The sequence below is a fragment of the Anomaloglossus baeobatrachus genome, chromosome 10 (assembly GCF_048569485.1).
Source record: "Anomaloglossus baeobatrachus isolate aAnoBae1 chromosome 10, aAnoBae1.hap1, whole genome shotgun sequence".
In the NCBI taxonomy this organism is placed as follows: Eukaryota; Metazoa; Chordata; class Amphibia; order Anura; family Aromobatidae; genus Anomaloglossus; species Anomaloglossus baeobatrachus.
The window spans coordinates 31,302,402-31,315,157 of record NC_134362.1 but is presented as its reverse complement, the minus strand read 5'-3'; the positions used below and the strand labels follow the sequence as shown (position 1 = coordinate 31,315,157).

The following is a 12,756-nucleotide window of genomic DNA, read 5'->3' as shown; positions in this document are numbered from 1 at the left end:
AGGGTCACGGAACCGGGCATCGGCCGTTACACAACCGTGACACCATGACGTATATGTACGGGGATTCTCCCCGTACATATACGGCCCAAGACCGAGTACCCCATAGCTCTGGGTGACGCACAAGGGAAAGAAAGCAACATGTGCACAAAACTTCAGCATTCTCATTGACTTTGCTGGCATAAGGATAGGCATGTACTCAAAAACGCATCAAAAAGAGGTAAAAACGCACTGTGTGCACACATCTCCCATTATAGAGCCCAGTGCTTCTTTGCAGCATTTCTTCGTCTTCCCCGCCTGTAGACAATGTGTACTTCTCCCTGTAGGAGGTAATTGTAATGATGAGCGGCCATTGAGCAGCCCTGGCCGGGGGAGGGGACGTGCTGGCTCCCCCCTGTCCCAGCTGCTGTTACCTCAGAGCTTCTCTCAGGAGCGGCAGGATTGTAATGGTGGAGTTACACGGGAAGTTTCCAGTGTGAGAAGATGAGAGCGGGGGTCTCCCACCATGACAGGTACCCGCTGTGTGCAGACCCCCAGCCTCCCGGCAGCAGGTGCTTGTGAGGACACGGAGCGGAGTGTGATGCTGTGGAGATGGGAGCAGAACAACAGCACAATGAAACTGGTAAGAAGCTGGAACCAGTCTGAGCCTTATCCTGGGAGGACGCCAGTGACCGTCAGCAGCGGTGGCAGCTTCGTGTCTGCTGTGGGACCTCCATGGTTCCTTCTCCCATTGCTTCTCTTCATTACATGAGTCTGGTCAGAAAGTTTGTTGCTGTGCAGTGCACGGAGGATACATGTGATGCTGGGAGTTGTAGTGCCACAATCGCTGGAGAATCTTTGTGGTCTTATTTATCATTAGGTGATTTGTCATTGATCCTGCAGCTCCTGGGGGGCTGGTCATTATAGGGGGCCGCACTGCAGGACGTCTGCAGCTATTGGGACGAGAGATCTGCGACCGTCAGATTCACAAATCTATCTGATTGGATCTTGGTGAGTCCTCTGTCTGCGTGGAACTATTCGGGACCAGTCTACATCATTACTGGGGGTGGAAGTATTGGGACCGGTCTACATCATTACTGGGGGTGGAAGTATTGGGACCGGTCTACATCATTACTGAGGGTGGAAGTATTGGGACCGGTCTACATCATTACTGGGGGTGGAAGTATTGGGACCGGTCTACATCATTACTGAGGGTGGAAGTATTGGGACCGGTCTACATCATTACTGGGGGTGGAAGTATTGGGGCCGGTCTACATCATTACTGGGGGTGGAAGTATTGGGGCCGGTCTACATCATTACTGAGGGTGGAAGTATTGGGACCGGTCTACATCGTTACTGGGGGTGGAAGTATTGGGGCCGGTCTACATCATTACTGGGGGTGGAAGTATTGGGACCGGTCTACATCATTACTGAGGGTGGAAGTATTGGGACCGGTCTACATCATTACTGGGGGTGGAAGTATTGGGACCGGTCTACATCATTACTGGGGGTGGAAGTATTGGGACCGGTCTACATCATTACTGAGGGTGGAAGTATTGGGACCGGTCTACATCATTACTGGGGGTGGAAGTATTGGGACCGGTCTACATCATTACTGAGGGTGGAAGTATTGGGACCGGTCTACATCATTACTGGGGGTGGAAGTATTGGGGCCGGTCTACATCATTACTGGGGGTGGAAGTATTGGGGCCGGTCTACATCATTACTGAGGGTGGAAGTATTGGGACCGGTCTACATCGTTACTGGGGGTGGAAGTATTGGGGCCGGTCTACATCGTTACTGGGGGTGGAAGTATTGGGACCGGTCTACATCGTTACTGGGGGTGGAACTATTCGGGAACGGTCTACATCATTACTGGGGGTGGAAGTATTGGGACCGGTCTACATCATTACTGGGGGTGGAAGTATTGGGACCGGTCTACATCATTACTGAGGGTGGAAGTATTGGGACCGGTCTACATCATTACTGGGGGTGGAAGTATTGGGACCGGTCTACATCATTACTGAGGGTGGAAGTATTGGGACCGGTCTACATCATTACTGGGGGTGGAAGTATTGGGGCCGGTCTACATCATTACTGAGGGTGGAAGTATTGGGACCGGTCTACATCGTTACTGGGGGTGGAAGTATTGGGGCCGGTCTACATCATTACTGGGGGTGGAAGTATTGGGACGGTCTACATCGTTACTGGGGGTGGAAGTATTGGGGCCGGTCTACATCGTTACTGAGGGTGGAAGTATTGGGACCGGTCTACATCGTTACTGGGGGTGGAAGTATTGGGACCGGTCTACATTGTTACTGGGGGTGGAAGTATTGGGACTGGTCTGCATTGTTACTGGGGGTGGAAATATTGGGACGGTCTACATCATTACTGAGGGTGGAAGTATTGGGACCAGTCTACATCATTACTGAGGGTGGAAGTATTGGGACCGGTCTACATCATTACTGGGGGTGGAAGTATTGGGACCGGTCTACATCATTACTGAGGGTGGAAGTATTGGGACCAGTCTACATCGTTACTGGGGCCGGTCTACATCATTACTGGGGATGGAAGTATTGGGACCGGTCTACATCATTACTGAGGGTGGAAGTATTGGGACCGGTCTACATCGTTACTGGGGGTGGAAGTATTGGGACCGGTCTACATCGTTACTGGGGGTGGAAGTATTGGGACCGGTCTACATTGTTACTGGGGGTGGAAGTATTGGGACTGGTTTACATCGTTACTGGGGGTGGAAGTATTGGGACCGGTCTACATCGTTACTGGGGGTGGAAGTATTGGGACTGGTCTACATCGTTACTGGGGGTGGAAGTATTGGGACTGGTTTACATCGTTACTGGGGGTGGAAGTATTGGGACCGGTCTACATCGTTACTGGGGGTGGAAGTATTGGGACCGGTCTACATCGTTACTGGGGGTGGAAGTATTGGGACCGGTCTACATCGTTACTGGGGGTGGAAGTATTGGGACCGGTTTACATCGTTACTGGGGGTGGAAGTATTGGGACTGGTTTACATCGTTACTGGGGGTGGAAGTATTGGGACTGGTTTACATCGTTACTGGGGGTGGAAGTATTGGGACCGGTCTACATCATTACTGGGGGTGGAAGTATTGGGACCGGTCTACATCATTACTGCTGGATCCACAGGCAGGTGCAGGATACATATCTGTATTTGGAGGATATTTCTGAATTCAACACGTTTGTCTCTTGGATTTGCAGATTATGATCATGGATCTCTTACTCCCCTGCTTTCAATTGTATGGACACCTACACATTTTACACTGTGGATTTTACAGTAAATTAATTTCAATTAACGGTGGCAAGATCTGCATATGTGACAATGGCTGAAAATCCACATCATAGGTCAATTTTCTTTTTTGCTCAGCCTGAGCCACTGAGCCACGGTGCTGCCCACCGTGCTAACCCCGGAGCCACGGTGCTGCCCACCGTGCTAACCCCGGAGCCACGGTGCTGCCCACCGTGCTAACCCCGGAGCCACGGTGCTGCCCACCGTGCTAACCCCGGAGCCACGGTGCTGCCCACCGTGCTAACCCCGGAGCCACGGTGCTGCCCACCGTGCTAACCCCGGAGCCACGGTGCTGCCCACCGTGCTAACCCCGGAGCCACGGTGCTGCCCACCGTGCTAACCCCGGAGCCACGGTGCTGCCCACCGTGCTAACCCCGGAGCCACTGTCCTGCCCACCGTGCTAACCCCGGAGCCACGGTGCTGCCCACCGTGCTAACCCCGGAGCCACTGTTCTGCCCATCGTTCTAACTACTGAGCCACCATGCTGCCCATCATGCTAACCACTGAACTGCCACATTTGGAAAACTCTCATCCATAATGCTTTTACTGTAAAACGCTGCTGGTTTTCCACCTGTATCTGCTCTGTGTGATAATACCCATGTCAGAGTGTCAGCCCCATTCGCTTATATTGAGTGCGGGAATATACTCTCCTAGAAGGCAGTGATTACGTCCCATCCGTTTAGCCCGGCAGAAGTGATGGTTCCTGAGGTTGGTACTTGGGGTCATATAGTGTATAATAGAATGTAAATATTTGCAGTATTATTGGAGTGGATTGAGGGGTTTGGTCCCCCCACAGATCCCTGGAGCCTGGTGATCAGTGAGATCAGACTTGCTCCATTTATTAACCTTTTCTGTCTCCTCTCTACTGGAGTATCTACAAGTTCTGGCTGCTTATGGTGAAATTGACATTTTCTGTTTTATTTTTCTTTTGATGCCATTTTTTATCATTGTTGTGAACACTGCAGTAAAAAGATGCAAAATTCTACCGTGATGTGTGAATGGCTGCTAAACATCTCCAGAAATGCGCCTGGTCCTGCCTGAGACTCTCTTCTCCTCCACTTTGGACAAGAAGGGTCCTCTGACAATCAGCTGATCACAGTGACCCCCAGCGATCATGTGGCAGTAGGTGTTTAATTTCCCTGCAGTGCCCCCGCTGGAGAGATGTAGTATTACACAATGCTCAGTGTCTGTACTACAGGACAGGTAACCAGAGCGAGACTTTGTAGCCATTCTACCTTAGATGGGGGTCTCTACCCTAGATGGGGGTCTCTACCTCTCTACCCTAGATGGGGTCTCTACCCTAGATGGGGGTCTCTACCTCTCTACCCTAGATGGGGGTCTCTACCCTATATGGGGTCTCTACCTCTCTACCCTAGATGGGGGTCTCTACCCTATATGGGGTCTCTACCTCTCTTCCCCAGATGGGGGTCTCTATCCTATATGGGGGTCTCTACCTCTCTACCCTAGATGGGGGTCTCTACCCTAGATGGGGGTCTCTACATCTCTACCCTAGATGGGGGTCTCTACCTCTCTACCCTAGATGGGGGGTCTCTACCCTAGATGGGGTCTCTACCCTAGATAAGGGGTCTCTACCGCTCTACCCTACATGGGGGGGTCTCTACCCTAGATGGGGGTCTCTACCCTAGATGGTGGTCTCTACCTCTCTATCCTAGATGGGGGGTCTCTACCCTAGGACCTCTCTCTAATAATCATAATTTACTTATAGGGTCAATGGAATTGGGTTTTCTAAACTGACAATCTCATAATAAGGTAGAGCAGTGACCAGCCCTGTAAATCCCGTGTATATGTGGAGTGTGGCACACGTGGAGCCGTGGTATTATCTGTGTCTCACCCTCCAGTATCGGAACTGTATTGTTATTACTATGTATTATGGAGGCGCTGGGATTTCCAGCAGAAGTGGTTGAACTGGTTCTCTATGGATTTCTATAAATCTGATCCGTTGAACAGCTGAACTGACAGTGACTAGCACACAGCATTGTAAATCCCTTTATCTACAGGGTATGAATCATGGAGCTCACTGTGACCTCAGCAGCGCCACAATGTAACTCTATAGGAAGGAGCCAAGTGACCGGGTCAGGCCTCTGTAATCTCTGTATTCCTAAGGAGAGGGACGTATACAGGTGTGAGCGACCCGGGGGTTATTGCACAGTGTGTGATGTATAATAAGATCCCCTATTATATAATAATACATTATATCTACAGAATAGTTGTATCCCCTGTCCTGAATACATGATACAACTTCTCTGAGACTTCTGTAGACAGTTTATAATAGTACAGGAGCATTAATCAGCAATATTGATAATGCAAACCATAAAGAGGCATCTAATAATGATAACTGAATGTAAACAGAACTGCAGATCCACTTCTGTTCATGAGGAAGGGCTGATTTACAGTTCTCAGCAAGCACTGCTATAGAGTCCAGAGCCGAGCTGTGCTGCTCCATTCAGTGTTTACATCCGCTGCAACTAATAACAGTTGATTGTTGGGGGTGCTGTGTGTTGGCCCCCACCAATCTGATATTCTTCAACTATTGAAAGGATAGCTCATCAGTTGTAGATGCCTGTAAAAGCTCTTTAAGTTGGTGAGGCACCTGATAGTTGTAGGAACTAGCAATAAGCGGGCACTACCATGCTCGGGTGCTCAGTACTCATAACTAGTGATGAGCGGGCACAACCATGCTCGGGTGCTCAGTACTGGTAACTAGTGATGAGCGGGCACTACCATGCTCAGGTGCTCAGTACTGGTAACTAGTGATGAGTGGGCACTACCATGCTCAGGTGCTCAGTACTGGTAACTAGTGATGAGCGGGCACTACCATGCTCGGGTTCTCAGTACTCGTAACTAGTGATGAGCGGGCACTACCATGCTCGGGTGCTCAGTACTGGTAACTAGTGATGAGTGGGCACTACCATGCTCAGGTGCTCAGTACTGGTAACTAGTGATGAGCGGGCACTACCATGCTCGGGTGCTCAGTACTCGTAACTAGTGATGAGCGGGCACTACCATGCTCGGGTGCTCAGTACTGGTAACTAGTGATGAGCGGGCACTACCATGCTCGGGTGCTCAGTACTGGTAACTAGTGATGAGCGGGCACTACCATGCTCGGGTGCTCAGTACTCGTAACTAGTGATGAGCGGGCACTACCATGCTCGGGTGCTCGGTACTCGTAACTAGTGATGAGCGGGCACTACCATGCTCGGGTGCTCAAAACGAGCACTTCAATGATTGGATAAGCGCCACTCGACTACCCGAGTATAATGGAAGTCAATGAGGAACTCATGTATTTTTCTAGAAGATTTTCCATGAAAAATGGTAGTGCCCGCTCATCACTAGTTACGAGTATTGAGCACCCAAGCATGGTAGTGCCCGCTCATCACTAGTTACGAGTACTGAGCACCCGAGCATAGTAGTGCCCGCTCATCACTAGTTACGAGTACTGAGCACCCGAGCATGGTAGTGCCCACTCATCACGAGTACTGAGCACCTGAGCATGGTAGTGCCTCCTCATCACTAGTTACGAGTACTGAGCACCTGAGTATGGTAGTGCCTCCTCATCACTAGTTACGAGTACAGAGCACCCGAGCATGGTAGTGCCCGCTCATCACTAGTTACGAGTTCCGAGCACCTGAGCATGGTAGTGCCTGCTCATCACTAGTTACGAGTACTGAGCACCCGAGCATGGTAGTGCCCGCTCATCACTAGTTACGAGTACTGAGCACCCGAGCATGGTAGTGCCCGCTCATCACTAGTTACGAGTACTGAGCACCCGAGCATGATAGTGCTCGCTCATCACTAGTTACGAGTACTGAGCTCCCGAGCATGGTAGTGCCCGCTCATCACTAGTTACGAGTACTGAGCTCCCGAGCATGGTAGTGCCCGCTCATCACTAGTTACGAGTACTGAGCTCCCGAGCATGGTAGTGCCCGCTCATCACTAGTTACCAGTACTGAGCACCCGAGCATGGTAGTGCCCGCTCATCACTAGTTATGAGTACTGAGCTCCCGAGCATGGTAGTGCCCGCTCATCACTAGTTACCAGTACTGAGCACCCGAGCATGGTAGTGCCCGCTCATCACTAGTTACCAGTACCGAGCACCCGAGCATGGTAGTGCTCACTCATCACTAGTAAGAACATCTATTCTTCCCATCCTCATACATTCTCAGCCCAAACAACTAAAGGATCGTGCCTGTGCAAATCTGACATTCCCAATCCTTCTTTCCCCTAATATCTGCTGCCAAGGAATAAATTGGGCCACCTCAAAACACACTGAATGGTCTGACGGAGGATTCAGCCATCATTCCTCTGTGTGTTGCCTTCTTTTTTGGTTTTCCGTTGCCTTAGTTATATTTGCCACATATGAGGCCGTGTTGTCACTTAGGTTTAACGTTGTTTTTCTTTCTTGTTTTTTTTTTCTACTGCTGCTTTTTAGCTACTTAAATTCTCCAGATCTCCACACCAAAATATGCTATGATTTTTCTGTAATTATTACGTTTTTTTTCTGGGGTGGAATACTCCTATCACTTTGTGTGTCTGTTTGTCACATACTGGAATAATGACTTCATCGCTGATAAAAACACAACAATCGGATTAAGAGAGAAGTGATCGTCGCTAAGGTGAAAGGTTTTATGGCGGCTGTTATCACAGTTGTGCTATATTATTACCTCTATGACTGTTGTTCCCATGAAGAGAAGCTTCTGGATAGCCTCTTAAAGGGATAGTGATTCATGTTTTCGGTTTAAGGCCATAGTCGATGGCTGTCCTTGCTAAATAAGGTTTTCATAAGATAGTGATTTCTTACAACAGGTATTGTTCATTGAACTTGTAAAATACTGTGGGGGGCGCTGTTTCTGTTCTGCTTATGGATATTTTTTCTTTTTTGTTTAGTGGTGAATAGTGGTACTGCAAGTGGTAGACACATTACATTCCTTTAAAGGGAACCTGTCGCTAGATTTTGGCATTCTAAACTAAAACTAGCACTGTAACCAGCGCCTGTGCTGCATTCTATGAAGGTGCACGTTACCCCCTGATCCCCCTCATGTAGACCCTACAAATAGCTTTTGGCAGAATATTGCGCCTGCGCAGAGAACTCGCCGGTTCACGCAGGCACACCTATGTTTTCAGCTCTGCCCGCAATAGGAGAGAGCAAAGTGTGCCTGTGCGAGCCTTTACCTGTCTACATGGATGGCGTCTGACGCATCATCCATGTCAATCAGGACAGGAAGTGCAAATTAGGACGCCCATCGGACCGAACTGGACAATTTATATACTGGGCGGGAGATTTTATAAAGGTATTTGTGGGGTCTACAGGCGATAACATGCACCTTTTATAGAATGCAGCACAGGCCCTGCTTAAGGTGCTAGTTTTAGCTTAGAAGGCCAAAATCTGGTGACAGGTTCCCTATAAAGTGAATTTCTTACCAGGTTTTTGCCACCTAATCTGAGATAAGCATAATGTATGGGCAGAGACCCTGATTCCAGCAATGTGTCACTTACTGGGCTGCTTGCTGTAGTTTTGATATGGTTTTTATATAATCTCATGGTAAAACAGTGATTTCATGCTACATATTCATGAGCTCTTTATAATCCAGCCCCCACCACTGATTAGCAGTTTTCTCTGCCTATGCACAGTGTACAGAGAGAGCTGCTAATCATAGGTACAGGCGTGGTTATACAGAGCTCTGCATTTAGAGAACTGGTATAGCTGCAGTAGAGAAAATTGATACACTGTGTGTGTAATAAAAAAAAATCCAAAAATAAAATATTTTTTTATATATATAATATATATATAATATATTACACACACCGTTTTCTCTGCTGCAGATCTACTCTGTTCTCTGAATGCTTTACTCTGTATAACCCCACCTACTCTTATGATTTGCTGCTCTCTCCATACACTGTGCATAGGCAGAAAGCTGCCAATCAGTGGTGGGGGCTAGATTATAAAGTTATATGTCCTAAGATCCCCACCAGTTGCTCAAAAACACACCTAGCAGAGTGCACCAAAAGAGACAGGAGTGTAGATCTCTTGCCTGAGCGTACACACAGAACGATGTATGGATACAATAGATCTTCATTGGACACAGCCTACCTGTGCGCGCTCAGGCAGGAGTTATTGAGGTCAATTCCTCAGGACAGGGGCTCAAACTTTTTTTCTTAGCCCAGTTAGTCATTGCAATCATCTGTTGGGGGAGAAGCAGGAGGCCACCATTCATAGAGCTGGTCAGCCAATATTACCAAGTTCTGACAATGTCAATGGAATGCATATGTGACGCCCTGGCAAAACCAGGTAGTCGCACAATAGGCCCCCGCATAACACCATCCCTCACCTAGGTCACATACAGCCGACCTGAAACCCTAGTCACCCCCACCTCAGGGCAAGACAGGTACACCAGTGGGTGGGACCAGGCGGTTAGGGAACGCCCACCTAGGGGTCTAGACAGCCCGGGGCAGGAAAGCAAGCAGATAAGTTTGTAGTTCAAGTTGAGAGGAGTGGAGGCTGGAGCTAGGTGTAGCTCCAGCAGAGGAGAAGTTCAAGTTGAACGGTGCCAGGGTAGGAGCCGTGGTGCCACTGGCTAGGAGGCAGACGGTGGTCTCAGTCAGCAGGAGACGGGAAGACGGCTCGGCAGATCCGAGGAGGACCGGGACAGGGTTGGAGCCCGCCGGTACCTACACCGGGGACCTGACCGGAAACCGTGCACAGAGGGGGTACTCGGACCCTGAAGCTAGGATCGGAACTAACGGCCTAGCTAATCAACCGATTGAGGGCAGGATTATAGGTCTTGTCCCAACCAAAGTCCCAAAAGCAGACAACCACCCACATAGAGGGATAGGGCAACCGCCAGTGCCCATAGATCCCACGGGTCAGCGTCAGGGGGCATGGCTCCTCAGGCACACAGAAAGCCAGGAGCGGACTCCCGTGTTCCATACCGGGAAGTCCAAACACACAACCACAACTAGTGCAGAGGAAGAGACGGCGACCACCAGCCCAGGTGGGGGACCAGAGTACAACCGGCTGCGGCGGCCGGCCACCAGCACCTTGGTTTACCAAAAGACTTGTGTGATTCATTTGCTTGTGAGTAACCAAACATCCCCTGGTACGGCCGGGTGCGCAAGCCCCTGCCATCGCCATACCCTGCATAGAGACACTGGGCCTCGGGGCAACCATCCCTACCCACGGAGGGGTTAATATCCGGCTGCCATTACATCTCCCCCGGGTATCCCACAGCAGCAGCGGTGGTGTCCCACTTCACCACACATTGTGGGTGGCATCATGAACCGAATACGGTAAAGGCTGTACAACTACGTCCCCATTTTCATTCGGCGTGTCCGCGTGACCCCCGGTCCAGAGGCTCCCTCGAGCTACGCAGCGGGTCTGGATCCGAGCAGCGCCGGCTTCTGGCACGGGGGCGGCACACATATGGGGTAGGGGCTTTCAGGTTTAGGTGTCATTGTCCTTTGCCTTTTACTGTGGCCAGCCTAAGGCACACCTGTGCAATAATAAGGCGCACCTGTACACTAATAAAGCCATCTAATCAGCATCTTGATATTCTGCACCTGTGCGGTGGATGGATTATCTCCACAAAGGAGAAGAGATCACTGACACAGATTTAGACAAATTTGTGAACAATATTTGAAAGGAAAAGGCCTTTTGTGAACATAGAAAACGTCTTAGACCTTAGCGTTCAGCTCATGAAAAATGTGAGCAAAAATAAGTGTTGTGTTGCTATTTTTGCTCAGTGTATATACCAGACAGAAAGCTGGAACTGTGGTGTAAATATTAATATATTCTGAGCGGTAAAGTTTTCGGATATCCCGGATCAGCTCTTTGCATTAGACTGATGTCTGGACGGAAAAGCAACGATCACATTAAACCGTACAAGAATTAAGGCTTGATCCTGGTGGAAACGTCCCGAGGTTTATCTGCGTGAACAGGATACTTGCTGTGATTTACATGCGGCCTCTCCTTCTTATTTCCTATGTGTCTGTAATACCCTTATCTCCCTGTGCCTTCTGGGCTAATGTGGAGCAAGCGGCTAACACCCCTCCAAGGTGCTGATCATCACATGGGGTGTCATAAAGCCCCCGCCACCCCTCCTCCTGCCCTATTATATTCTTATATTCATGCTCCATTCACACAAATCAGACAGAATTTACCAACAGAATGAAAACCGAGTGCAGAATTCACACCTCGGACGGGCGGGCGGCTGCGGAGGATTCGCATTGTGTGAATATTCCACAACTTGCTGACAAAAGGAGACATTAAACCCTGGTGTGAGGCATCGGGAGGAAAGGAGACACAATCCTCAGGGCTGAGAGGATAGGACGGACTTTATATACACTACTGATACATTCCCTTCATAAATGTGCATCACCTGGAATGTTTAATAATTACAAAGATACTAAGAAATATTCTTCTATTTTCTGTGCTAGATTATGGGCAGTAAACAGATGTTAGTTTCCTTCCATGGCAGAGTATTGTGGTCATGATCCTGCGATGATAATGATTGCTGAGAAGTGATCAGCACAGACTGGAAGTGTCAGCCTAATAGGAGGCTCAGCTCAGAGTGAAAACTGCAACATTTCAGGTGTATTTTTAGATAGATGGAATCACGTAAAGTGAAAAATAAAATCCAAACTATGAGCAAGTATCTGGATTTATGCAAATGGTAATTTTCTAATGACATTTTATCCTTAATTCTCTCTAGGTCAGAACACCTTATTATGCGCAGGTCTGCAGCTTGTGTTTAAATGTATCTGTTTTCTTTTGGTACTGTAGGGGTTAAGGACTCTTTAGTATCTGGTTAACCCTTGGAGCCTTAATCTCAGGTCCAGCTCTTTGCGATCACTCCCCTTCGCTGTAAAAACTTGCGTTTCTTACCATCTGATGGTGGTTATAGAATCTCATCATTCATATGCTGACCACTTTGGAAGGATCCAGTCTCTGGAAGAAGCTGAGGAATCACGACAATTGCAGCTGTGGTGTTTAGCTTCATTGGAACTGCTAGGAGTGTTTTCCTTTTGTGTCTGTCTCGGTTCCCTTGGGTTGTATTATTGTAGTGGTGGGACTAGTGCTCTCACCACCCTTCTCACTAGCCATGGTGAGTTAAGGTCTAGTCAGGGCCTAGGCATGTGATCATCGAGCGGGGGAGGACACATATAGAAACATTAAGGAGTGCAAGTATCAGCCTCAGGTGAGTGTAGGAGGTGACCCTACTCCCCTCTCCCCAGCACCATGGCCCACCATTGTATCGTGTACCCTGTGTGTTGCGGCACTCGCCGGGGGTTCCCTTATACCTGGCGGAACCCCAGTGGTCACTGTGTGACCCAACACTGCAGGCATACTGTCAAAAGCTGCATGCAAGTGCATAGAGCAAAAATCTCAGATCTCTAGGAGCAGATTCTTGCTAACACTTCCCACAAGGACCATTTCT

General features: G+C 49.1%; 1 protein-coding gene across 1 annotated transcript in view; it reads left to right on the top strand.

The window, feature by feature from the left end:
- NAV2 (neuron navigator 2) overlaps positions 1-12,756 on the top strand; it is a 242,878-nt gene that overhangs the window by 56,232 nt on the left and 173,890 nt on the right.